This window comes from Aphelocoma coerulescens, chromosome 4 (assembly GCF_041296385.1).
Source record: "Aphelocoma coerulescens isolate FSJ_1873_10779 chromosome 4, UR_Acoe_1.0, whole genome shotgun sequence".
Classification (NCBI taxonomy): domain Eukaryota; kingdom Metazoa; phylum Chordata; class Aves; order Passeriformes; family Corvidae; genus Aphelocoma; species Aphelocoma coerulescens.
This window is the reverse complement of record NC_091017.1, coordinates 8394209-8420805: the sequence shown is the minus strand read 5'-3', so window position 1 is coordinate 8420805 and position 26597 is coordinate 8394209. Positions and strand designations below refer to the sequence as shown.

Genomic DNA, 26597 nt, shown 5'->3' with positions numbered 1-26597 from the left:
AAAAACAACAACAATAATAATGAAATAATACTGTTTATTTTACTTCTTAAGCTGTTCTTGTCTCATTCCACAAGTTTTACCTTTTTCCTGTTCTCCTCCTCATTCCGTGGAGGGCACTGGGTGAACAGCTGGGTGATGCTTAGTTGCTGGCTGGGGTTAAACCACAACAGAAAGGTACAATACCTCCAAAAGTAGGATGTTTCAAGACAGTACTCATTAGGGACAAATATATTTCCTCCAGCCTATTTGCCAGGTTTTCACTGCCCATCAAACACACCTGTTCAGATCCCCAGCTGATCTGCTTAAGCCCCATTCAACCAACTTTAGATGGACACGTGCCCACTCAGAATGGGGTTCTTCAACTGTGTATCATAGGCCCACCAGGAATCCAGCTCAAGTGCTGTGAATACACATCCTGCAGCATGGATGTCTCCAGGGCTCCACAGAACATGCCCTGCCATGCTGGAGCTCTCTGCAGTGGCTGTCTGGAGGCATGCTGTGTAGCTGTCTGATCTGCTGAGACAAGCAGGCAGGATGTGGATAATAGCTCACATGTACTAATTGTACCACAGCTATTAGTGGGCAGCTATTGGCAAGCTTTTACAAACTGCTGTTCCAACATGCTGTAGCTCTGTGCCTCCCTGAAAGCAGCATCTTTGTACAGCCAGGTCAGATACAGTCCATGGTGGTCTGGCAGGGTGTGGGAGCTCTTGAAAGGGCACAGGCTGGGATTGGGAGTGATGGGGAGTGAGTCGGCACAATCCATGCTCTACTTAGAGAATTTTAAGTACCTGTTTGTGTGCCCTTGTCTCAGATGTAAGAGGTATCTGCCTATTTGCTGCTTAGTTACGATTTCCATTGCTGTGCAGGTCTCATGCCTATAAAATGGAGATACCAACATTAGTCTGAAACCTGTATAACGCACTGCAATTTGTTCACCAGGCTAGGTAAAGCGTGTTTACTGGTTTTTTTACAGTGTTGTGGATACACAGTGTAAGTTAATTTTAACTTCTTTAAAGGGGATGGAAATTTGTCACAGATGCGCCACAATTTTTTTAATTAGTTATTGAATTTTTCTCAGTCTGCTTTTCCCACTTCTGGTTCTAGTTCTGGTTCCAGTTTCCTTGTAAATACTTCTTTAGAAAAGACTCCAAAATCAAAAGTACTAAAATTTCCACTAATGCACTCTTCTTTGATGAGAGGTGGGTTGTAGGGGTAGTTCAGATATTCACTGTTGCATATTTGATGCTGTTCATGTTCATTAACTATCTATTTGAATATGAATTCATGCTATAGAATTAACATATTAAAGGTCTGCATCAATCATATTGAAAAGCTAGCAAAAATGGAATATAACATCTTGTATCGGGTTTGCATGGCCAAGCTCTGATACCAGGGGGCTACAGGGGTGGCTTCTGTGAGAAGCTGATGGAAACTTCCTGCATGTCCAGCAGAGCCAATCCCTGGGGGCTCCAAAGATGGACATGCTGCTGGCCAAGGCTGGGTCAATTTAGAAATGCTGTTAACACCTCTGTGATAACAGATTTAACAAGAAAAAAAGTTATTGCTCAGTTGTAATTGCAGCCAGACGAGACCCAGGTGAGAACATGTGAGAGGAACAACTCTGCAGACACCAAGGGCAGTGAAGAAGGAGGTGCAGGAGGTGCTCCAGGCATCAGAGCTTAGATTCCCTTCCAGCCCGTGGTGAAGACAATGCTGAAGCATCTGTGTCCCTGCAACCCATGGAGATCCACAGGGATGCAAAGATCCACCTGCAGTCTCTGGAGGAGCCCCACCCCAGAGCAGGTGGATGCCTGAGAGGAGGCAGTAACCCTGAGAGGCCCATGGAAAGAGAAGCCCCCACTGGAGCAGCCTATCCTTGAAGGACTGCACCCCATGGAAGAGTGACCTGTGCTGCAGCAGTTTGAGGGGAACTGTTGCCCATGGGATGGACTCACAGTGTAGCAGTTCACAGGGGTCTGTTGCTTGTGAGATGGACTCACATCAGGGAAGTTCATGGAGAGCTGTCTCCCATGGGAGGGACCCCATGGTGCAGCAGGGGAATGTTGCTCCCCTGAGCAGCAGAAAAAACAACAGGTGGTGAACTGACCATTACCCCCATTCCCTGTCTCCCTGAGCTACTGGGGAGGAGGTAGAGTTGGGAAGGAGGAAGGGGTGGGGGGAAGGTGTTTTTAAGGGTTTTAGTCTACTTGACATTTTCCTGCTCTGATTTTGTCAGCAATAAATTCACTTCATATCTCTAATTAGAGACTGTTTTGCCCATGAGGGTGTTTGAGGAGTGATCTCTCCTGGACCTTAACTCATGAACCCTTTGTCCTGGTTTCTCTCCCCTGTCCAGCTGCAGAGGGGAGTGAGAGAGTGCCTTTGGTGGGTGTCTGGAACCCAGCCAGTGTCAACCCACTACACGTCTACTTTATCCCACTTTATAAAGAATAATGTCTTCCAAGAAGAAACATATTACAGTTTAAAGCAAACAAAAGTTCAGGCTTAAGTAAATTACAAAGGTATTTGAGAGACTATCAGAAAATTTCAGACACTTAATGAATTCCTTGTAGCATAATCTCTCAAATGCTTTCCATTGCAGCTATCTGAAAATATTTCATAACTTTTCAACTTACTTGTAGGAAATTTATTATCCACCTGTGATTTAATACTAGTTTGAAAAAGAAGCAATGCAGCAAGAAAAAAATTAAGACAGTAATTTCCCTTATCACATTTAATTTTCTCTGGAAATTATTATAAGCACTTTTATCTGAAGTGAAATCCTCAGCCAAGCTTTTTGAACGTGTTACAAAATGTAATTTAGGTCAGTTCCGTGATTCGGTTCATTAAATGATATTCCTATCATTCCTGTCATTTTGTCGACCAGACTATTTAAGTTTGTGTTTTCTGGGCAGAAAACAAGTTACTGGATGAAGACCACAAATCTTGTGTAGAATGAGGGTTTTGAATCATTATGTAATATTTTCATGTGGATATAGAGCATAGGACAGGAGAAGTTGCAATTTTTGTGTGTGTATTTTGAACAGATCTTTGAGTTTAATTTTTCCCATGCACTCTGTGCACACTCTGGCATCTGACATACCCAACACTAAGCCTATCACTAGGCTGATACTAATTTGGAGTTATACAGGTGCTTGGAGATCCTGAGAGTGATGTCTTAAAGATGGCCTAATTATCTGAAGTTTACCCTAAACCTGGAATGGAAATAAAATTGTCAACCTTTCAGGTCTCTATGAATGTTTTATATTTACTGTTATAGAACCTTGTACAAAGGGGTTTACTTCAGGTTAGTTTCATCCTTATTATTCCCCACAGGTATAAACCTGAAGCCCCAGAGGATGATGCTGCCAGTTTTCTTTCAGCCTCTGAATCAGCCGCTGGATTGTTCGGGTACTTGTTTCAGCTTAAAAGAGGAGGAAATTGAAATTCAGAGTTTCCATCTTGAATCCAGGGCTGGCAAATAGGTAGTATAGCATTGTAGGACCCAGCTTTGACATAATTGTTACATTCTAGTGATCATTCCTCATGGTTGCTTTTTCTGAAACTGCTCTGAGATTTGTATTCAGAGCTCTGGACAGAGACCAAGCAGTTTGTTCAGGTCTCTGCATTCTGCCCTAGGAGGACAAATTCCTCTTTTATTGGTTTCATAAAATTCATTCTCACATTGTCCAAGAATCTTTGTCAGCCTACCTCTTTGCTTACTTACACCCAAAAGTAAGATGGTGTTCAGAGTATTTATTTACTCATTTTAATTGTGACACAAAAACTTAAAAGGGACTGAATGTCTCTATATTTTCAAGAGCTTGTTGAGAAAAACACATTACAAAGCTCCAGTATTTAACTCTCCAATTTTCTGTGCCTTTCAGTCATCTCTAGGTGTGACAGTAGATGGACAGTAGAAACTGGATTTAGCATGTCTTTTGTGGGAAGCGTGATCTTGCACAGCAGCAGCCAAGTGTTACTTAAGATCATAAAGAGAAATTCCATGTCTTGGACTGCATATAAACACTTTGCTCTGCAGAGATGCAAATTACACAGTTGGTGTTTGATTTCTCCCAAGAAAGTTCTGCAACAGCAAAGAGTTGCCAGCCTGGTTGACTTGTGCTGGCTTGTTGTCACTCCTTTTTTGTGGCTTTCTAAAAGTCATGTGCAGGACTGCTTGCCAACCCTTGTGCTGGAGGAGACTGCAGTGACTGGAAAAGAATTTCAAGTTGCACACAAAATATTTGATATTTTCTAGCCTTAAGAATTTCTCCCCAAATGCCCCACATTCAGCAGCTTTAATTTACCCAGCAACTGCAGTAATTGAGCAAGGCAACCATATTTACCCCACACTAAAAAAAACCTCATTTATTGTAAGAAAATCGATGATGAACTTTGAATGGGTGTTCTGATTGCATCTTTCTTGAATCTCACAGCTTTCTGAAACTTTTATTGCCATCCTGGAAGCCATTGCATTTAAAACTTTAGGAAAATTGCTTCAGAGAATTTTTTGAATGCAAGCTGACAAATACATTTTTTGAATACTTGAATTAAAAAAGTAAAATTTTTCTCACGGTTTCTTCAGGAGTCTTTAATAAGTTTACTTTGGTTTACTGAGTTCCTGCAGAAGTCTCCATCTTTTAGGAAAGGCTTTCTTGGTCTCATTAGTTAATATTTTGAGCAAAGGCAGGATGCCTGCCATAAATGTCTGTATGTGTGATTTATGTGTCTGTTTTCAGGAAGATGTAAGCAACTCAAAACTGAGTTAAAATGAAAACACATAATTTTTCATATGAATTAAATTTCTGATTCAGTGTACAATATGGCCTTAATTCTGCCTCCAGATGTTGATGTCAGCAGAATTAAGACATAAACCTCATAAATGGATCTGTGAGGAAAGCAAAATGACTAGGTATCTACTTGAAATTATTTTAGATTTTAAACTTTGGAGCTGTCTTAATGGTTCTTTTTTCCCCCCTGGAAATACATCTATGTCCCTATGTGAAAGATAAGGATAGATTTTCTGCTCTTCTCTGTATTTTGCACCACCTGCCATTGACAGACCACCAGTCTGCAAGTATTTTCTTCCAATTAAAAAAAAAATTGGTTTATCTGTAATTTGTTTTATTTTATGCTAATAAGAGGGGCTGTCATTACTTACCATTTTAATTGCTATAGATATTTCTGGTAATTGCATGTTTTCTTTGCTGTCATATAGGCTTAGAGGAAAAATACTAATTCATAAGTACTCAGTCTTCTGAATTCATTTCCACCATAAAAGCATCAGTGCTTTAGTTATTTACAGTGATAGTAATATAATTACAGATCCTCCTCCTGACAAATAAATGGAAGAAATATTTATTATTAGCAGACTGCCTTTACCTTCATAGTCATACTTTGGATCTGTGAAGAAACACTCAATATGAGGAAGCTACAAACTAAAACCAGAAGAAATTATGTAGGAAATGGAGGAGGTCGAAATAGTAGTCTTAAGTTTCCACTAGAAATAGACATAAATTGGGCAAAACATCCTAAATCTCTAGAAATGCCATCCCTTTGAGGATTCAATCTGTTGAACTGTGCCCTTGTGATCCAAAGATGATTGTAAAAGTCGTACCCACTCTACATATTAAAATCTGCCTCAAGGGGCTCTCAGCATAATCTAACCTCTTCTCTTTCATTTTTGCAGAAAGATCAAGTGTGTCACAGATATATGAGATATTTCCTACCAATTCAACAAACTACCCAAGGCTGCTTGAGAATCTTAAAAAGTTCTTCTGTCCAACAAATTACACCAGAGTCCCTCGATGCACAACCATTGAAATTTAATATTCATGCAATTTTTATTCTAAGAAAAATCACATACCTACAAGCCTTGGATTGGGTTAAGTCTTAGCAGCATCAGAAGGAAGTCCTGGAGGTCAGGAATGGCTGAAGTGAAGCAGGGCCACAGCTCCCTGTGGCAAATTTATTGTCTAGTACCACAGAAAGGACTCCATTGCCTGGTTCAGTGCAGTACTTCAGAGACAGCAGTTAAATATAAAATGCATGAACTTTTACCCGTAAGAAATGATCACCTGTGTAGAAAAATGTCTTCCCAAGAAGCAGGGGGGGCATTGCCTCAGACATTCTTGCCTGGAGATGTCCCCATCCCTACCCCACACCCCTTGTTACTTACAGAGGTCCACTCCTGCTGCTGAGTCATTCAAGCTCGTGCTAGGAAGAACGTGAGGTCTTGTAATGTATCCAGCAGAGGGGTGAGCCTTGTGGTCTTCCTGTTGAAGTATGAATCCAACTACCTACAAAGGCTCTGATTTTCACTGACATCCCCTTCTATTTCTCATCAGTGTGTATAAGTGTGTGTGCATGCACACACACACACCTGCACCCACAGGGTCAAGCCAAAGAACTAAAGGAAATTGGTGCATGCTCAAAAGCTGTAGGAACATTTTCTCCAAGGTTTTAATTATAATACCAAGTGTGTTTGTAACAGTGATAAAAAAGGGTTTCATCCTAAAGAACAGAGTTCACAGCTCAAGCTTTTAAAGTCACAAGGGAATGACTGCTGAGCCAAAGCAGCTAATTATTAAACATTCATCCTGCCTTCTCCCTGCAAACAGAATATTTGATGGCTTAGTTTGCTGCTAAATGCACAGTGTCAAGGGCAGCAGCCTCCACATGTCTGTCTGCTTGTTCCTTGAAAACCTTAGCCTTGAAACAAAGCTCCTGTGAACTCTTCAGAAAGCCAGGAAGCAGTGTGAGATCTGGGAGATGAAACAGATGGCTTCGGCATGAAGGCCAGCTTGGATGCAATCTAGCAGATGAGTGGAGCCCCAGCTAGAGGAGATATGCATAGGGAAGGAGTCAGATATACCCAGTGTTCTACAAGCCTGTTCATTCCCTCCCAAACTTTATGTTGCTCTCCATCTAAACCTGATGGTTCACTCACTTCTGACCAATTGAATTGGGTGTTGGTTTACTAACAGGAAGTTATTAATAGTGTTAAGACGTTATTGATGCTATAATAATTTAGAAGAACATGAATATTTAGAATCTTCACAGTTTTGTTTTTTTCTTGTAAAACTATTCTTTTATGCAGAAAATAACATATGTTTTTCATACTTAAACTTTATAAGAATTTAGGGGTTTTTTAAGTAGTTGGTTGTATTAACACACACATTCATTGCACAAATATTTTATATTTATATCTGTTTTCAACGGGGCAATGTAGAAAAATGCTGAAGACAATAAAACATAACGAATAAATATTTTCTGGCAGTTTGGATTTTGTTGTTATTTTATGAAGAAAAAATATAGACTCCACTGAAGAATCAGAGGGTGGTCAGCAAGCTGATAACTGTTAAACCTTATTTTTTTTGTGATGTTACTCTCCACTATGAAAGTGTGAAAGTTTGGATGTGGCTGCTCAGGGCTTGCAAAATGATGTCTAAGATTGATATAGTACCTATGTTTAGTGATATATTACCCTTGGTTGACTTTATAGGCTGACGCTATAAATGAAGAAATTTGGAAGATGTCTCTGAAGGAACAAACAAGAGGTGGTTTAAATTCAGAAGGGGAATTATGCAGAGAAGTGATGGTGATAGGAGCTGAAAGTAAAAGATTTGCAAAGCCAGTCATGAGAATTCTCCTCTTTACTCTCTTCTTTATAAATTTCTGAAATTTAATACAAATTTATTAGACTATTGTACATCTTAGCCTAGGTGGTCATCCTCCCATGGAATATGCTGCCTATCACATCTTATGTCAGGCTTCTGGTTACAGCTATATGAATATTACTTATTCCTTTAGAAAGAATGCAAATATCTATTTTGTCACAATCAATAAATATATAAATAAAGAGTTTTCTTCAGTTCAGTATAAAATAGAGTTTAAATTAACCTTTAAAAAGTAAAATGCTCTCCATTATTGTAGGTAGCAACTTGTCTGAACTGTCCAGAATGACTAATGAATGAGATAACAGAAATGCCTATCAATCCTTCATTGTGCTCAGCACAAAGGTATTTTTTTGTCCCTGAAGCCCCACAATAGCACCATATTCGATTTGAATATTAATATTTCACTCTGAAATTTTTAATTTAAAAATAAGTTTTCTTCATTTGATATTGTAAGAGAATTCACATAGAAAAATAATGGGCTATAAAATATAATGAACAGCATCAGCCTAAAAATTATGTAGTAAGACATCAGAAAAAGTAAATACATTTACTTTTCATTTCATTTTCATGCCACATTTACCCATGTGAGACTGAAAACAGCTATATTACATGCTGGTCTTATTTATTTATATATAATTTATGAAATTGCCAATAAGCTACTTCATCCTTAAGCCTCTTGTCTGAATGTAACAGAACCATTCTGCCAATGTACCTACTGTATTTTATTTATATTTGTGCACCAATCATGCACAAATGATATGGAGATCTAGTGGTTTAAGGAAGGTTGTAGGACACCACAAATTTCTAATGGATGACAGATTGGTAAAAAGGATGCTGAGAAGCTGATCTCCATGAGTTTTGAGAGTGATTCTGACGATCTAGAGGTGAATTCCTTAAGAGGTAGTTCATTTAATTCCTTAAGAGGTAGAGCAGTTGCTTCCACATAGTTATTTGCACTTTGTTTTTGTGACCTCTTGGGGGATGTATTAATCATGTTTAAAATGTGCTCATTTTTTATGGTATTTTCTGCTTTCAAATCTCTATCACAAAAACTTTTTATCCCCTTTTTTGCATATTGTTTCAGATTTTCTTTAAAAAGACACAAAAGTATCCAGACAGATATGTAGATACAAAAATGCTGCTAGCAAGGATTTTCTTGCTATTTTCTAAGTCCGTGAGAGACTTTTCTCTCTCACAGAAGAGGTAGCAGGGAATGTAAACAACCAAGCCACCTGCAGCCTTGAAAAGTCTTGTTTATGATACAGTAGAAAAATATTTTGACAATGGATGTTTTAGGATTTTAGCCAATCACCCCCAAGGGGTGGCTGATCCTTGTCCAATTAGACTATGAAGAAAAAATTTTATAAAGGGTTTGTAAAATAATTAAATAAATCAATCTTGCTGCACAATTCCTGCCTGCTGGATCTTCTCTCCTCCTCCTCCTTTATGGCTGCAGGACACGGTGATATACCCCAGGGCCCAGGCCTGTGGTAATACAGATAAGTTTTGTGATTTGGTTTACAAAGAAATAATCTGCTATAGCTTCAGATTACTGTTATAAAGGAACACTTTACTTCAGCTCTAAATTAAAATTCTAGAGTTAATTATCCAGAAGCCAACAGGAGTTTGGAACTGTTAACAAAAGAAAAACAGAAACCCCTCCGTGTGGCTTCGTTCCTTCAGCCTTCCTCAAGACAATTAATACGTGATGAATTTTTCAATATTTAAAATTTTCCTAAGGATGCATGTTGGGAAGATATGTTGAGGTCTGTCAGATGTTACATTTGTGAGTGCAAAACATACTGCTTAAAGGGCAGTTGAGGACTGGAAGATTAGAGTAAGAAAAGCTGAGCATAAAATGATCCCTTTAAAGTGGTGATTCACAGAGTAATTCTTTTTTCATTTAAAAGCTGGCTCTGCACCTAAGATAAACGGCAGCAGTCATTTGTCAATCCTGCTAGCCCTCTTAACCTTTTTATTGAATTTGAAGGATAACAGTAAGTGCCTATTAGACCAAAACTGATTAGCAGGCCAAGTCCAGATGTATCACAGGCTCCACATGAAAAAGCAGTCTTTGGTCATTATTAGACACAGAAGTTCATACCATACTTGTGTAAAGACATTATAACCCTTTTGTCATTCCATTATATAGATCTAAGTGCTTAGATTAGGATTCTAAACCTGGATGTATGCAGGGCTAAGATTCTGCTCTCAAGGATTTTTCTTCAGGATGGGGAGCTTGTGATCATTTTGATCTCATCATGGCATGCTGCTCCAGTAATATTTCTAGGTTCAAAAAGTTCCAAATATTGCATATGCCATGGACTAAGTTAATTGATTACATGTAAAAATGAGGTCCAAAAAGAAGGTGCATTAATTATGTGTAGAAATAGGAGGTCTAGTCATGCTTTATTACATGTAGACCCAAAGTCTGCCCATGTTTCTATTAAAGTTGGCAATAAATTATACTTCATATTAGCTAGTGCAAACCAAACCAAAGAGAATTCAAAGTTGCTCTTTTCCTCTCATAGGCACTGACAAATGTACACAAGCTCTCTTTCTCTCTAGCATAATTGAATTCTTCCTTTTCTTTTTACAGTGAACGTAATTTTTTATTGTTGGAAATTTCTGGCTTTTTGAGTTAGTGTACAATTATAATTTAGGCACATGTATTTACTAAAATGAATGACTACCTGGTTTCCTGGGATTTTTTACCAACTTTGGGGCTAAGAATCAATGAATATAGAAAGTAAACAAACCCACAGTTAATAATAATTTCCATAAGACTGCTCAAAAATAGCAAGCCATGTATTAATGTGCTGAAAAATGATTTAGGACAGAGCATAAATGCCTCTGTTTCAACTCCTTTGCAAAGAGAACTTTGCGAAATGAACAAATTTATCTAAGTTGATGGATAATATTTCATAAAACCAGCAATTCTCCTTGCCAGAGGATACAAGCCAAATCTTTTTTAACTGAAATATTGTACAATAATAAAACTGTAGAAAGAAATTAGTTCTATGTTACTATATGGTGGATAAAGGTAAAATAGAGGAAATGTTTAGGGACATGCTAGGAATAAAAATCATACAGAATGAAAAAACTGCCAGAGATCTCCTCCACGATGTAATATTTTTCCTTCTAGGCCAACTGAAATGGGTAATTCAGCTGAAGACATACTGCACAATCAAATTATAGTAGCTACCAAAGCTCAGATTCTTATTTAATTATATTACCTATTTAAAAATATAGTCCAACTCAAATTAACACCACTAAGGAGGATGTAAGGGTAGAATCTGGGTCCTGACACTTGTAAACTCTTCTGCAGTAGGGTTGGTATTTTAGGTAGCTCAGATTTGGTATAAAGTCATCTTTTGGTCCTAATTTATAGTTTTCTTTCAGTTTTTTGACGTTCTGATTTTTCTAAGGCCTATCACATCCTATGTGACACAGTGCTTCATCCTAACACACAATTGCAGAGCATGACAAAGGTATGACTCATTTTCTTTTAATACTTTAGGGTTTTTGCTATCACACAAATGGCAAATGTTGTCATGATGTGTTAAACTATAGAAATGACATCTGTTCAAACCCAAGGGGGAGGATAATCTACTGAGGCACTGTAAGGTTGGCTGTTTTGATAGAAGGGTTCTAACAGTATATTTAAGCAGTAACTGTGACCCTACAGGACTTCAACAAAACTTTTGTCAGGCCTTCTCATTTTGGAAATGCGATAATAAATGGGAAATAATTGTTATTGGTCCATTATAACGTATCATAAATTTTACCATGTATATGTCCATGAAAATGTGAATTAGATAATTTTATTTATTAATTGTAAATTTTATTACTTAGTCTTTGGCACTTTCCATCTGTTGGCTGTCTTGGTCTCTTGAAGAGACCAAGAGAGAAAATTCTTAATGTGTTTCTGTTTTCTAAAATTACATTGATTTGAATTATAAAGAATATTTTCCTTCTAAGTGAAAGCTCTGACTTTTCATGAAAACTGTTATATGACTGGACAAGGCAAAAATAAGAAATCTTAATTAAGACACCTAATTTCAATCTAATAAAAAAGGCAAGGGTTTAAAACAAAAGTATGCAGAGCTTCCAAAAATTGCCATCTGTCACAAGTCTTTTTAGAATTCAGAATTTTCTTTTAAGTAGTTCTTCTTTGTCTTTAATGTTTTCAAAGAATAAAACTTGAAAAAGAAAATTTCCTTTTTTTTCCCCCCAGTTTTCCTGGATATATTAAACCTAAACAATAGCTTAGAGATTTTCATTTTTTGTTGTTTTGTGTTACACATTGATAGTAACTTGACCAGATTGCTTTACTTTTTCTTACATTTATTTCTCTTAGTAAACTTGATAGCCAGTCACTATAACAAGCAAAATTTTCCCCTGTTCCCTTGCTTCTTTTTGAAGATTCCTAATTTTTTTCTCCTTTGGTTATAATTACAGTACTATGATTTTATCAGGTAGTTTTATTCCAAGATGGATCAGTGTTTGTCTTCTTCTGGAAAAAAATGTCTTTTGAGATGTCTCACACTGCGTGCTTGGGAAAGTTAACATTATATATATGAGAATATGCAGAGTGACTCTTGTCTTGTTTATTGAGAATCTCACTGAAACATTTTTGGAAAAACTCATACCATATCTTTTGGGAAGATATGAAATCTTCAACCAGAGTTCAAAATTTCTGACTTCCTGAATTACGGCATTTTTGGAACCAACCTCCAGTAGTTCTTGCGTTGGTTACATTGGAGTGGAGTAATTTTTCACCATTTAACCACAAACCTACAAATTAAAAGCTACTCTTGCTAATGAGATGGAGAGCTACACAGTGAAGATAATGACTTTATGAAAACTATGTACTCTTGGAAAAAGGAAATGTAAAGAGATGGGCAAAAATTAAACTCCAACTGGAACAATCTAGAAGAACATTTTAAAGTTCTATAGTCTCTAAGTTTTACAGTAGTACTCCTTTACCCCTTGAAAGCTATTTTTATTTTTTAAAGTACTTATTGTTGGTATAATGCTAACTTTTGAAAATCAAAATTATTTGTGTGCCAGAGCCACAAGCTTTCTAATGATTTCTGAATCAAGTCCAAGAGTTAATCCTAACTTTAATATTTCTAATTAATTAATCTTGGCTACAGCAATAGCAACCTGCAAGGGATGAGATTGCTGTGGAGTTCATCTGCATGCAAACAAATCCATTTTTATGTCAGAAAATTCTTAAAACTGGTGCCTAAAAGTTACCAATGCTTTAAACTGTGTCTAAGTAGAAACCGTCCTAAAAGAACCATTTAATTCTCTAAGTAAATGTAAAGCCCAAACCATGCTCAAGAGAAAGAAATACCTCAGAATACTCACCTTTTTACAAAAGCCGATTTCAAGTCATTTTTTGTCAGTTAATTTAGAGAATTTGAGTCAAAACAGGGTGTGCAGTGAATGCAAAATGCAGTGGAGCTCGACTAACTCCAAAAGCTTCTGTTTACCTTTCTATGCTACAGCAGTAAATAATGCACTGGCAAGGTTAATCCATAGAAAGACAGGCTGCCTTTGAATGCAAAACAACCAAAGAGAGATCACTTGCCAGTGCTTCCTCTCACAGCTTCGAAAGCTTGCAGACTCCCCAGCTCTGAATTGGTTTCCATAGGCATTTCACAAGGATGCCTGGGAGAATATCAGGCAAGCCCACAGACAGCAGAAAAAACCATTTTGTCAAACCCCTTCAAGGTGTATTCTTTGGACGTGTAGAGTCTGGGGTACAGCAGTAAGTTTGAAGAACATAATTTTACTGAGTGACTCTCCACATGCAATGCCATTTGACCAAGCTCACTTAAGCTCAACTGAACACATCAAAATTTGTGTGAACTTTTTAGAGTGTGAGTGCTGCTACTTCTGTAAATAACATCAGTTTTAAATTAACATTTTGCTATACATTTCTGGATATTTTCCAAAGTTTTAAAATGCATAAACTCCCTTTACAGAGTATGCTTATGTGTTATTATTTTGAAGAGAAGTCAAAGCAAATCTTAAAATGCCAAAGGCCCATAATAATGGAATTTACATTTTTCACCATGAGCATGCAGGACTAGAAAAGAGATGTAAGCATGCTTTAGAATAGTGAGAAAATGAAAATAAAAAGGTTTGTCAAAGACATTAGCATTTACTCTACAACTGTTAAAATGACTTGTTTATTTAAAAGACATATAAAATGGAAGTGATTCTTATGAATTACTTCAGAGCACTACAGGAATTGTTGTATTGTAAAGATATTTAAACATGATTTACAGTGCAATGCAGTCTATCGAATCTGTCTTGTGGCTTTAGATGACATTGGATAGAGTATTTTCTCAATGAAGCTGAAGAAATTTGTCATGGCTGCTAAGAGCCAAAATAGCAAATCATTATAATAAAACCATTTAAAAGAAAAAAAAGTAATTGCTGATTTATTCAGATTCTTTATGAGTGACTGAAATTTTCTTCAGTGAATATCTGATAAATGTATAAAACCATTAAGCTAATAAAAATCCTACATAATAAATGCAGAATAATAATTACAGCCAGAAGCATTAAATTAATTTATTAAATTGATTAAATCTCTTCTGAATCAATTTATGTTATAATGACTATAGTCATGTGATTAGGGTCTCTTAAAATAATATTTTATCAGAATATCTGCAGTAGAGCCAGGCAAGTGTTTCATCTTTAATTTTATTCTGAAAAGCTATGACAAAGAGAAATTTTTCACACGGTTCATTTGTTTTCTGTGCTTTGACTCAGATCTTCAGTACCTTTTTTACTGCCACACTATCTGAAGTACCTCCTGTCTTAGAGAGCCTGAATGCAGAGGCAGAGGAAATGAGAGATATACTGTGGGTACTGAGGATAACGCTGTGTGATGTCACTGAGGACTTTAGGCATGACAAATCTTTACAATATTTTAAAGGGCATGCTGGCCCAAAAGAAGTCAATGGCAAGTTCCTCCTGGATTCCAACAGGGCCAAAAAACAACTTAGCAAATTCTTCTGCCAGGTAGGAGTCTTTCACATCAACCATGACTGATGGCAAAGGAAGTCAGTTTTGGCTGAGAATCCAGCCCTGTGTTTTTATTAATGGTATGGCACTTTAATCTACTTTTAGGCAATAAATTGTTTTATGAGTTAATATTTTCTTGAATCTTTTTCAATGAGGGAATTATAGGATGCTTAACTAGACAGGCATAAGGAAGAGGAATTATTTAGAAGTATGATATCAGTAAACATTCTTTTTCCAGGATTTTTTAGTTCAATAATGTCAATTTGAAATTTTTCTTCTCAGGTCATCCAGAGCCTTGATTTCTTCTGATTCTTGAGGACTGTTTGTTTCTCTCATGAATAAATGCTTAGGTACATTGTAGAGTGCACATGTATAAATGAATATGTCAGGATGTGGATTAAAAGATCTCCCTTTAGCCAAGGTAAAGAAGGCAAAGTATGCAATTGAGGAGATCTAGTTCATACAGAAGCATGCAGTCTAAGCTGATGTTTCATGATCAGCTTACATCCTCAGGCAAATGTAAGGCCAACCTTACCATGAGCCATTTGCAACACAGAAATACTGATCATTTACTGCAGCAAATTCCTCCCTTTTTTCTAGTTTAGAGGAACACAGGATGCTCCTAATCATTTAGTCCCATCCACTACCAAGTGCTTCCCATATTCTTTCCTTCTTATTTTGTATGTCCCCACAAAGGCATGTTGTATGTCTCCATGAAAGACGTGTAAAGTCTTGTTTAGCTTATGGGCCAAGTGCTAAATTTGAGTATTTGGCTTCTGATGTGTACAGACCAACAGAAACGCCTCCACTCCTCCCCTCCAAGTGTGTCCTTACTGCTAGAGTAGCATCCCTGCATATGGCATTTGCACTGCCAGCTCTACATAGTCTCTTTTGTGGCATTAAGCAGTTATTGTATATTTCCTGAGGATGTGATTTAATCATTATATTTGATCAATATTTGCTCGGGAACCCACTTTTTCTTGCATTTGCTGGGAGACACTCGACAACATCAAAGCTGAGTTTTCAGTCTCGTGTTAACTGTATTGAACCATCTTCATTCAGGGAATCTTCAAGGGGTTCTTAAAGGTGTAAAATCGAGGTAAATTTATAAGCAAGGGTTTTTCCAAAATTGTCCATAGGTATGTCAATATGTACTTAGATTATATTGGCTGCACTCAATGGTCTTTTTGCAGACTCACAGAAGAAAGGGAGTTTTATTTAGGAAAAGATCTAGAAGTGCTTAACTGAGCCCTGCTTGCCAAGCTGTTTTATCCACTCAAGTAGGGCAATTGAGCACAAATAGAAACTCCAAGGCTCTTGCAAAAGAACAGAGAGCAGAGGCAATAAGAGATCATTTTTGGAGAGCCAATGTGCTATTTTTTTAATATATGAAGAACCATGCATGACTGTTCTGAGAGACCTTTCTGCAAATCTCTGTTTGTTTGTCATGAAGGGAAAGGAAATGCCAAATAACATCCACAGTAGGTAGGAGAGAATGTGATAATGAGAAATTCCAATATAAAAATTGCATGGCTTCTGTTGAATTTCTACTGCACATGATATTAAAATAATTTACTCACATTTTTCATTACATAATGATAATGATTTTATTTGTAGACCATAATTAATACATGATGGGAAGGCTCCTGTGGTTAAAAGGCATTATGAGCAATCAGAGATGGAAACATACACAGCATGAGTTTTACTTCTCAGGATTTTTTCATTGTTTTTTCCATGCTCAAGTAGAGATTCTGCTTTTTAGCTACATTTTATCAGTAAAATTACCATTGCTGCTAATACTGCAGCGAGAAGAAGCATTTTTCATAAACACAAAGCATGTGATTTGAATGAGAGTAAACTTTGCATTTATAGAGCCAGTCTTTTGAAACAAGGTACTGTAAACAGGAATATGCATACAGAAACATGAGGATACTTTATAAAAACATAATTAGAATAAACTGCCAGTCTTCCTGTACTAATAGATATGCTGTATTAAGTAAGTGTCATCTTTCACTGTCACTTCCTGAAGAAGCTGCGTGCACACTGATTCCTAAGGCAATTTTTTTTATTTGCTGCTAGCTTTTGATTTATTTGACATATTTGACCACGTGGTTATTTGATAATATTTTAAGCTACTATCCTTTCCTCATCATTTGGTAAAAGTACCTTGGCTGGCCATTTCAGGCAGGTTACCTTTTGCTCCTCTTCATGTCTTAGTGCTGCACATCGATTTCTGTCAGTATGTTTGCCTCTTGCTTTACTGACTGTCCGAAATAATTAGCTCACTGTCTCCCATTTATTCAGGTGCAAATATAAGCTGCACTTTGCCATACAAATACCAAGGGATGAAGCTAAAAGTCTCAGACCTTTTAAAGTAAAGTAGCATAAATAGAGACACATGCATAAGCAAATGTTGTGTTCAATATTAAATTCTGAATAAATTCTGCTTCACTAATTCACAGCTTTGGCAGGCATTCCTCTAAGTATTCAGAAGAAGATCCCATAGACGTAATCAGCTTTGTTACCAATGAGTGAAAACTTTACAAATTCATAAAGCAAATATTAAACTTTTAGTAACGCATATATGGTGGTGTCAAATTTTGCTAAAGAGGTTTAAAAACTTGGTCCTCACCCCCACATATTGTTTTGAATAAGTGATGTACACTGCATGGCTACTCAACTGTTTGCAGATTTCTTTATAATTGCTTAACACCAAAGGGAACCTGCTCACTGCTAATGTAAACACTAAATTCAGGACACTTATTAGTTCTGAGATGTTTTCATTCTGAGAATGTCACAGAGCCTGAGAGAATTAACTTCCCTGTCTTGCTGACAAGGGAATGATAAAGAGAGAATAAGGCTTCAGTCCTGCACCTCTGTTTGGTGCTGTCATCAGGCCAGAAAATTTCTTGGTTGAGCATCAAAGCACTCAAGTAAATTGTCTTGCTTATGTACCTTCTCAAGGTCATTCTTATGTAGTTAACATAAAAATATAGTGGAGCCCTATTGCTTTCATTAGTGTTAGTAATAAACAAAAATACAATTGCATTAGTAAGGATAAAGGGCCATAAATAAGGGCCCTTTACTAGGGGCCACTAATTTACTAAGAATTAACCAACCCAATTTCGAAATCGAATTCAGAGTTTAAATTGAGTTGGTATTTTAATGAATGAATGATTCTGCTGAATTCAATTCTAATTTTCCTTCTATGTCAGCTTCCTATCTATTAGGATTCCATATGCATATGCCTTCTTGTGCTGGACTCTTCTATTCAAGAAATTGGATAATCTTTCTTGTTTTTCTTGCAAAAAGAAGCACTCTGCAATACTGGTTTTGGATTTCTTGCATGAATTAAGCAAAAGGTATGTGGATAGGTTTGAGTATGGCTTGGGTATGAGCAAGCAGTCTAAGTCTAAGTATATTCAATAAAATGTTGTGATGGATCTGTGAGCTACTTGAAAAAAACCCAGAAATATAACTAGATAATTACTTAAAGATATAGAATGTAAAATGTGCCACAGAGTTCTGCATCCATCTTCTTCTCATGTCCTCCCTCTTTTCCTATATCCTGTCATCTTCCGCCCAATATTTCTGATCTCTGCTGCCAGGAATGCCTTTTCTACAACCTAAGAGTTTTTTTGACCTCTCCTGCTTTTACTGACAGAAGGTTTAAAGTGGCTTAGATACATCCTCCAGGGAAGGAAAGGTGAAAAGAAGGAAACTGGTGCTAGAACTGAGCACATTTCTGACTGAAATTTTGTAGTTTATAATGAAAACAGAAGGAAAAATTCCTCAACTTTTCTTCAGCACAGTCCTGAAGACTGTACAGATGTAAAGAAATTCCTCTTGCTTTATATTCTTTCACAAATTTGATTCCATCATTTAGCAAATTAAAAATTGATTAACCCCTCCTCTTCTCTCTCTATATGAAGACGTAAAGTGCAGTTGTTTTGACATGGTTTGAGACTATTCATTAACCTCATCATTAGAGTACAGCAAGATGTGGATTTTAAGTGGTATAAAAGCGCTTTAAGCATTGAGGCCTTTTTTAAAGGAATTGTGTCTGTAGATTTCTACGAAAATGATAGTAGAAGCATTAGCCAAAACTGACCACCCTGTAGTTATATATTCCTTCTCTCTGGGTTAAGAAACCAATTGCTATATTCTAGACTTAGCAGAACATACCAGCACACTTGGATCAGTATTTTCAGTGTTTTCTCTGGATGCTTCAACATATGTCAGAGCTGTTGGACAAGTCCGGGTTCATTCCCTCAGCAGACAAAGTTTTGTTGCTCAGCTGGTGCTTAAATACCTTCTTGCTGTGTTTAAATGCCATAAAATAATTTCTTGGTTCATTAGGCTTTTTTGTAATAATGGCATATTACTGTGATATTGGACAAATTTAAATAATTTATTTTTTTTAATGAATCAGACTCTCATATATTTTGGAAAAGTAATGAGAGAAATTAAAATCTGCCAAATGAAATAAACTCGCTGCAGTACCAGAATAGTGCTTTCCTTTTTTTTAAAAGTTCCATGTACTTACACATACAACTAAGAAATGGCTTCTCTCTTGACTTGCCAATGATGAAAAAAAAATCCATATCTGAGTCTGAAACTATCAATAGATTATCTTCCTAGGCCAGTTTGTCTGAGAATTCCAGTAATGCCTTTCAAACTTTGGTTATGGAAGCTGGAGAGAGGGCATTGTAAGGCTGTGCAACAGATAAGGAAAGATTAGGAACTCAGATAAATTGGCTGTGGGATTTTGAAATCTCTGTTGTCCCCTGTGCCATTGCCCACCCAGTGCATAAGGCTAATAAAATAGATTATCTGTCATAATAGGTTATCTATCATAACATTATCTATCATTGTTTACAATATTATTATTTTTCAATTACTAACTTCTGACTAATATATTACATTTACTGTGTTACTTCTTTTACGGTGATTTCCTTTTTGACTCATAAAATATCTAAGACAATCAAAATGTTACCCTGAATATTGACTTTTGCACCAGGCTACTTAAAATCTCAAGTCAGCTGTTAAAAAAAACTTTTCTTACCAATACCTACCATTTTGAACATTTTTTTATCACATGAGATTCTTTTGGAGCAGAATGACTTACAAGAAACAGATTGTTACATTGACTATTAACACAGGAATTATAGTGAGACAGGTGCAGGAGAAAATGTCTCAAAGACTGTGTTTTGAAGTTGCAGAAGTACAGCTTCAGAAAAAAATGAAGACATTTATTACTTTGGTTTGTTTGTTTGAATCTTGTCCTAAGAGTCTCTATTGTGCTTTTACCAAATTAATTTTGAACAGGATAACTCAGCATTTCTCAATTTGATCATGGTCTTATTCAAAATCTACCAATCATCTTTTGCTAGAAAGGGCTGTTGTAAGTGTGAGTGTAACTGTGCAGAGCTGCAAAGAGGCAGATTCAGAACAATGACCCAGCCCCATGGCTCATTAATAATTATTGTTTGTTTTATTGTTAAGTGCATAAAATAATAGGTTTGGGGAAGATAAAGATCTTTTTATCTGGTTTAAGATAAAAATTAAGAAAGGATTGACCCTCTAAAGAAACAGAACATGCTGAGAGTGTGGCCACCACTACGCTGGCTATGATTTAGGGAAGTTTGGAGAAATTTCTACATGAAAAGAAATCTCATAATATATTTGATACCCACACATTTGCATAGATATTAAACTCTAATTTTTTGGGGTTTTTATCCTTTTATTTGTGTGTTCAGATGACAGGATTGAAGCTTTTACCTGAATTACCTAAACATTTCTTTCTGCTCCTCACAGAGTGAAAAGATTTTGCCTAAGTCACATAGTCCATTAAATTCTGTAGACATCCTGAAGGTGGAGCTTGTGTGACTCCGTTACTCTCACTTGCCCCACAGCAGGATAATTGGGACCTCATTAATGATCCTTAGGAGACCAACTTTCAAACTGGAAACATTCCAAAACCCTGGATACCTAATTAATAGCAGTCAGCAATAGCTGTCTTGTATGAATGCAGTAAGTCAGGTTCTGAGACTGAAGTTAAGTATAAGACTATCCCTTTTTCCAGCCTAAACCTACAGAGACTTTTGTGGAACAGATCACATAGACATAATAAATTTTGACCCTAAATGGAAAGGAAGTACACTTAAAGTCCCTTCAAATGACTTTCATGTAAAGATATTTGATTATATAATTTTATATTTATGCTGTTATCCAATTCACATTAAAAATCCATAGTAATAACACAATTTTGTAATGCTTTAAATTTAAAGCATTTATTGAGACAGAACAGAACAAACAGAACAAAAAGTATAACCAGAAGGCCAAGGGAGGTGATTCTGCCCCTCTCTTCCACTCATGAGACTCTACCTGGAGTATTGTGTCCAGCAGTGGGGCCCCCACCATAGGAAGAATGTGGTGTGAGTAGGGAGGAATGCCACAAAGAATAACAGAGAAGCCTGGCACACCTCTGCTATGGACAGGTGGAGAGAGCTGGAGTTGTTCAGCTTGAAGAGATGGCTCTGGGGAGACCTCACAGCACCTTCCAGTACCTACAGGGGCTACAAGAAAGTTGGTGAGGGACTTTCTACAAGGGCATGTAGTGGCAGAGCAAAGAGGAATGGCTTTAAACTGTTTAGTTTAGATATTAGGAAGAAGATTTTCAACTTCACCTAAACGGAGATTTGATGGTACTTGTATCTGATTTTGCAAGTGGGGAAAGTGTGCAACAGCTGAAATGGTGGTAGGCTGAAAAGGAAGGTAAAGGAAATGTTTGCAAGGTCAAGACTAGCCATGATAACAGTTTAGCATTTGAAAAAAAAAGTTGCATTTGCATGAGAAAACAGCATCCAAAAAAGTAAAAAGTTGTAAGTACTCTGCATTTTTCTCCTTCCAGTTGTTCCCAAGCAGATATGTTTTTTCTTTGATTAACTGCTCAGCATGGGCTATAGTTGGATCAGAGATCAACATTGGTTTGAGATGAAAATAAGTCTGAAGTGGTGGACAATTTCTTAGGATGCCACTTGGACAGGGGATGGAGTTTATTGTTATAGATTTTAATGATGCTGGAGACCTGAATAAGACAGAAATCTTACTCTGTGTTTAAGTCACTTTGCACTCTTCAACTGCAGTCCAATATGCTAAAGACAATTATTAAGGATAACTTTTTCCTTTATTTCACTGTTCATAACTTAGGTTGGTTGGGAAAAAGCTTTCTTCATATATTCATGTACAGTCTCACATATTGATTAGAGTAACAGCCTGGAGGGACAATTAGTATGTAAATAATAAACCACATTGAAAGGAAACATGGCCACAACTGCTCTTTATGGAAAAAACTAATTTTGGGATGATTGGCAGCATGATGGTAATACAAAATAAATTTTGATGAGTGATTTAACAAGAAAAATCAAAGTTAATAGCATACATAATAACTGAGAACATAATTTAGGAGTGTTAACTTGTTTTAGAGGGTCACAAACAGCTGCATTTTATTATTTATGCAAGAGTTATTGCTACATGCAATGTTAATTAATAATCACTTGAAGTAATAGGATTAAAACTTGACAAAAATCAATCCAAGTGAGTTTTAAACCATATTAGTGGTGCCATTTCCCTCTCAGATTTCTGACTAATGAGGCAGAAGGATAGCATGGATTTGTAATTGTTTCTGTGCATATGTAATTATATCTGAACTCTTAGAGAGAGTGAGGGGACATTGTTCAACAGCTCATTCCAAAGAGGGGAAAAGATGAAAAAAGCAAACAGGGCAGTGAATATTAGCAGTGCCTGTTGACCTTGTGTTTAAGCGTGATTAGTGACTGCATTGAGAGTGAGAGAAACTATCATTAAGCCATGATCCATGAAATCTCTTAGGCAGATGTATAACTTTACTGAGCAATACCTTAAATACTTTAGACATTTGTGTCCAATTTAAACATCTGTTGAGCTCAATCCAATTGTGTGCAATCTGTTTCAGCAAAATTTGAAATTCTAGTGAGAAAAAAGTAAAACACAATAAAAACATTTTTTTTACAACGAGGTAAAAGATAAGGTATGTGTTTGAAAGAATGTATTCAGGGATGAAAAATGAAAGACTATTGTTTATCTGTGTTAACTTATTTTCAAGTTTCTGAAAGTAAAAATAAAAAAATGGCGGAAAAATGAAAGAGGGATTCTATTAAAGTGGTTTTTGAAATAGATTAGAAAATCTAGAAAGAAGAAGCTAAAACAATTTTCTACCTACATCCATCTATGTATATCTGTATAGGAAACTTTGGCTTTCAAATATTTTGGGTTTAGCTGTTTTGTGACAGGTTTTAAGGTGTTTTTTGTTCCTCTTCTGTAATAGCAGTTTTTAATAGAATTGGAGCAATAGTCAAACTGATGGAGCTAGAAATAGTGAATGTATTTCTGGCAATTCTGTTTCTCTCTTGGGTTTTCATGTGAGCGTGACTGAAGCTGATTGTCAGTGCTTTGTCGTGATGATGAAGCAGAGAAGCAGCACCACAAAAATGGGTCTGGAATGAGAAACTGACCAGTGGATCAAAATCTAGTGCACAGCCTCTTCTCAGGCACAACTTCTTCTACGTGCACCAAGAGGCCCTTACCAGGAAATGTTTTCCTGGGCTCCTCTCCATCTGGTATAATCTCCTACTTTAAATTTCTAGATTCCCTTTCTATTTGGTCTGAGCTTTCAACTCTGTTATTTATTAATTCTTTACAGTCCCTTAGAGCTTTTGCAAAATATATTTTCAGCACAGAAATTAAAACCAAAACTGGTGCTAGGAGAGAAGGAAATTATTCAGATTATGGAAGGAAAATTAATTCAGACATGTGGTGTTCAGTAGGAGACCGTCCTGAGGTGAAGGTTTAGAAGGATCAATTTGAACATTTTTCCCCAAATTCAAAATGGTTACATTTAGGTCAAAATTGCCCCAAATGTACTTTAAATAGTTACTCTAGAATTAGAAGAGGGTGGGGTGGAAAGCATAAAAAAGGCTGTTGGAGAAAAAAATATTAAAATATCTTCCTTATCAGACAAAATTTATGGCTAAAGTCCTGCAATTCACTTTGTGATGTGTCTGATTTTGATTGCTGCCTTTTTACAGAAGGAACTGAGTTAGACACACCTGGTGTTTAGGACAGAGAGTTACTGTAAAAAGAGTGGTCAGTGGCAATGCTTGAGGGAAATGTTGGAATGGGAAAATTTACTTCAGATTGCTCTAGAGGGAGAAATGACTAAAGACAATTTTCAGCAGAACCTCCGAGCAAATTAACGTGATGTGGTTCCTGAAGAATATGTTCAAAAGAAGACAGAAACAAAATATGCTTAGTCAATGAATGTCAAAATTACTATTCAAAAAGTCATTGTTATGAAAACTGTGATCATATTTGGAGAATAAAACATTAGAACACCTTGAATGTGCCTTCCTATAACTATTCATGGTAGTCTGCTTTACACTGGCATTCATTTTGAAATTTTATCTGGACTATTTAATTTTAAAAATGTTTATCTTCTTTACAGCAAAATAAAAATTCATCACCTGTTCCTGTGGGGTTTTTGTCACCATTTTCCTCCCAATTTTTGTGACATGTTATCTTTCCAATATAAAATTGTTTTTAAAGCCATGATTTAGTATACAGCTTTTGGAAAATAAAAGTTTTACTCTTTCTGTAGACTCTGATGCATATAGAATAAACTATCAGGGCCATGTCTAGTATTATGAAATGAATTTTTGTCAGAGTTAAAAACAAATGATGGTGACTTTTATTTCCATTCCACGTATATCCATATAATTTTTGGTACTTCTGGTAGCAGTCTTTGGGAACTTGAAAGCCTAGACACATGCTGATCTTCCTTTTGTTTAATATTTACAGGATAAGGCAGACACATTATCCATTTCCTCGTTGAGGACTTAGAAATAATACACCTTCATCAAAATATTAGAGAGAAATTTGACTTGGTAAGTCTTAATTTATATGAATATTTTGCATTGCTTTAGGAGACATGACTAGGATTCATCAAAAGAAACTAGGAGAGAACATATTCAATACAAGGAACTAGTTCTTCACGTAATGAGCAATTAAGCTCTAGACATTTTTCTCAGAATGCTCTGAGCACTAAATGCCAGTGTAGGTTTGAAACCAACCTAACAACTTCATAGAGGGAAAAACCCAGTTGAGGGTCATTAAAAATAATAGAAGAACTTTCAACTGTCTCAGGAATAACCCTTGAACTGTAGCTTTTCAGGAGATAGGAGACTATATGGTGGCTGTATTGCCATAGTCTTCTCCTCATATACTTCCTTCGGTAGCCATGAGTAACAACTGCCAGTGAGAACACACTAACTAGATTTACTTTTGTCCAAATGAAATGCTTTTCCTCTTGGTTTCTTAGGAACAGTAAATTTTTAGCTCATAATAGAATTAAAATTGTATCTCTGCTAAAATTAAAGTATAACAGTGTTCTGTGGTTGAAAATAGCAGTTTAATTCATGCTTTAGGGGAAAGCAATCATTTGTTGATGAATAAGTTAATATCCAAAAGTCGAAAAATATTCTCTAGAATCCCTTCTAGATTAACTTTAGACTACCAGGTTATTTTATTTTCTAGATTTAAAAGTTTCTAGATTAAAATTTTCTAGATTAAAGGAATTTAAAATTCAGTCCTCGTTCTTAGTTAGATTGATAATGTAAGTCAATGGTATCTTATCTTTATCAGATTTCCCCCTGGATTGATGCCACCAAGAATATCAGTAACAAATAGTCACAAGAATTTAAAAATTCATTTCTCAGAAATGGAACTTTTGAAATTCATTGGCTATGAATTTTACTGTTAATGAATATTTTTGATAATGGAAAAGATCCTATCTGAAAATGAGTCCTTTCCATTTAGCAAATGATGCAGCAATTAACGAAAGTAGAAAGTTCCTACAAGGATACTGGAAGCCATAAAGCAGTTGTTCTACTAAATTGATCTGACTTGTTAAATTGATGAATCTCTTAGAAATTCATTTTAATCCAGTTCTAACACTGTGGGAACGCTTCTGATGACTATTTCATAATATGCCACGGGGCTATCATTACTTTGTAAGTCTTGCAAAGTCTAAGTTACGTTTTCTTTCACTTTTGTAAGGAGAAAACTCACAGGAAAAGTCCTTCATTAAGAAAATACATGATTTTGCTCTTCAAGGTATAGGCATGTTTTGGTCCTCTGTTCTGAAGTCTATGTGACTTATGAGCCCTCCAAAAGTACTAAAGCATTTTCTTTTTCTGCTCTTTTTCTGCTTTTTCTGTGAACATGAAGCCTATAAATGGTTATCCCTAAATTTGAATCCAGCTATAGATGCTCAACATAATTAAGAAAATCAGGAGTATTAAACTGAAGGAGTTAATACAAAGTCAGGGTCTGAAAGCTTGCTTTCAACTTTAGATGTAAGTACACACCTCTTTCTCATCAGGGTGGCTCTATTCCAGGGTCCCAAGGACCTTTAGGTTTCTTGGTGATGCATGGTTCATTTAGCTATTGTATTTAACTGAAACATGCTTAATTTTCTCTGCTAGTCTTCCACTTCTTACTGGGGCAATTTTTTTTTTTTTTTCCATAATCATACATGCCTGGCTGTACTTCTGGGCAGATAAACCAGAGAAACCCAATAATAAGGAGGCAGGGACCTGCCATTGATGCCTTTTCCTGGTCTTGAAATCAAGAGTCATACATGGTTAGAAGGGAAAAAGGGATTTTACCTTGGTATTTATTTTAAGGATCCTTAGGTGCACACGTCCAGGTCATGTGCATCGAGATGCACCCCGCTGAGTCTATCTATGTCTCTGTCCCTGTTCCCCC

At 36.4% G+C, this 26597-nt stretch overlaps 1 long non-coding RNA gene across 1 annotated transcript; it reads left to right on the top strand.

Annotated features, from left to right (window-relative positions):
* The first annotated feature begins 537 nt into the window (after positions 1-537).
* On the top strand, positions 538-6504 carry LOC138108933 (uncharacterized). The gene is made up of 3 exons (XR_011150137.1): positions 538-668; positions 3340-3414; positions 5696-6504. It is a non-coding gene; the product is annotated as an uncharacterized lncRNA (long non-coding RNA).
* The last annotated feature ends 20093 nt before the right edge of the window (positions 6505-26597 follow it).